Source organism: Penaeus chinensis, chromosome 11 (assembly GCF_019202785.1).
Source record: "Penaeus chinensis breed Huanghai No. 1 chromosome 11, ASM1920278v2, whole genome shotgun sequence".
Classification (NCBI taxonomy): Eukaryota; Metazoa; Arthropoda; class Malacostraca; order Decapoda; family Penaeidae; genus Penaeus; species Penaeus chinensis.
Window position 1 is genome coordinate 32,613,417 of NC_061829.1, and position 2,500 is coordinate 32,615,916.

Genomic DNA, 2,500 nt, shown 5'->3' on the forward strand with positions numbered 1-2,500 from the left:
GTGGCCCTCGGTTCACAAGATGGCATCAGAGGTTGACGATTTTATTGTTGTCAAAATTAATCTTGAGACAATTATCTCTCTGTCACTTGGAAGAATAAAGTGGATGACTTTGGGGCAGAATATGAGGCAAACTTGTTTGGAAATACTTGCAAAGAAAAATATTTAGGTAATTCTACCGTTGAGAGTTTATTCTATTGTACTGAAGTATTCTGTCATACAAACATTTGAATTTTCTCCACTGTTTGTACAAAAGTTATGTTGATTGGTTCATTGTCTGAAAGAGGCATACTTGTGCACGAGAACAAAAGCACATTGCATTGTTTCCGCCTGCAAGACCGCGCGTGGATACCCTCGCGACCAAAGCCTCTCCAACTGGGCGAGCGAAGCCGTGTTGTCAAATGTGTTTGGCGGAATCTTTCTAGGCACTTCAAAACTACACTATGTATGCCATATATCCAAAAGTTTTCCTTTTTATATCATATCTTATATGATTTTCACACTTTTATATTGGCTTGGCTAATAATAATTTTGGATGTAAAATTTCCATCAAAATCTGATAACACTGTTGCCCAATCTTGGCGAGAGACGCAGGTCGCACGTGGCAAATGCGACGTGCCACGCCAATTGTGTGAAAGGTTTCATATGTTTCCGTATGTTCCTTTTCAAGCGGCGTGCCACGTGTGACATGCCATCTTGATGTGAAAACAGCTTTATAAGTAAAATAATTACAATAATATTACAAATTAAAGCACAGATATTATGATTTTGGACGACAAATCTATAGCATAAATTTTATGTATAACCATATTTTATTTAAAATATTAGTCTCCCCTACACAATAATAAGAATTTTTATAACCTGCTTCACTTTTAACCATCATCAGCCCGTGAGTCAACCTTGTGTACCCGATTTTCAGCCTTGTTAAGATAACTTCTACTTAAAGAGGATGGATGCTGGTCATCTAATTAATTAGGTAAAGACAAAGACAACTTCTGATGTTAGGTTTGAAGTCATCATGTGGGAGAGAAAACGAGCATCACAAAGCTGAGCAGCAGCTACCTTGGCCGTCTCATCAGCTCACACATCCCCACATATACCAACATGGCGCCAGACACAGATTTATCTTCTTACACGCTGCTATCACTGCAAGCCAATCTTGAACCTCACTCGCTACTAGAGGTGATGAGTTTAAGCTTTTGACTGCTTCCAAAGTATTACACAAGTCGCAATGCATTACAACAGGATAGCTCCTAAGATCTCTACTCAATGATGCAAAGCTCACACCATTTCAGATTTTGAACCATATGTATACTTCCCGATTTCTGCTTCGGATCTCTCCCCTTTCCCTATTGAGAACTTCCACATGATTCCTCATCCCCCTACCATAGGATTGACTGTCAAGGGTGTTGAAAACTGATCTTGATGTAGATCCCGGAATCTTTTGCAGTCTCGAAAAAGTCCCAGTACAGATTATAAGAGCTTCTTTGTGAAACGAATCCAATATCCAGAGAGCAATGGGAGTTGCAATGTGTGGTCTTCACCCCTAGACAGGTGAGAAAGAACTAGCAAAATACTAAGCCTTCACCTTGAAATGTTTGATTTGAGTCCCACAAGTAAGCCTTGAGTCGAGCATTTCACCTCTTGGACAAGATGCAATAAGTTTGCTCCTAAGTAGAGGGAAAAGTGGAAGTTTCCTCTTTTGAGGAAATGCATAGCTAAGGTTTTTCTTGGTATGTTGCCCACTGCACATCTTGCTTTATTGCATGCTATATGTGCCCTTGAACATCTTGTAAGCTTTTTCCTGAATAGTTTAATGTGAAGTCACGAGATAGCATTTGGACTTTTATGATGTCATTTATAGCAATGGCAAACAATGTCACACTTAAGACACTCCCCTGTGGGGCCCCTTCCAGCTGATCTTCATGGTTAGAAGCTGCTTCCCACCCACACTCTAAACATCCTATCAGCAGGTACGGCAGAGCTGCAAAGCAGAGTCTATCTCCTTGCCCCAAAAAGGGGAAGTTGTATGGAAGTTCTGCTGTAGTCCAGCTAAAGAACATCGTTCCTGTTCAGCCTGAAGGGGAAGAATTGGGCTGTGTAGAATACTCCAGTGGAGACCTCTGCCATGCATTTAGCTAGCTCAACATCTTTTTTTGTCTATGACGATTATGGCATATATCTTCAGAGGTGGTCACACCTCTGAAGAAGACTCCATGGCGTCCGTCTAGCCTCCTTTTAATACTCACCTGGCTTTGACTCAGGTCCTTAATAATTTTAAGGCCACATCGTGGGGCGTCTCTACAGCTCTCTTATTGAAGATGTTCATATTATGACAGCTTGTTGGCATTCATCAGACCACCACGGTACCGGAGGTCGATTGTACTGGTAATTTTGGGAGTGGATGCTTCTGCTGCAAGGTGAACTCGTGATGTGTAGTGATTAACAGTATCTTGAACACACTGGAAATCATCCATAGATCCTTGTTTATTGTTGAAGTTCA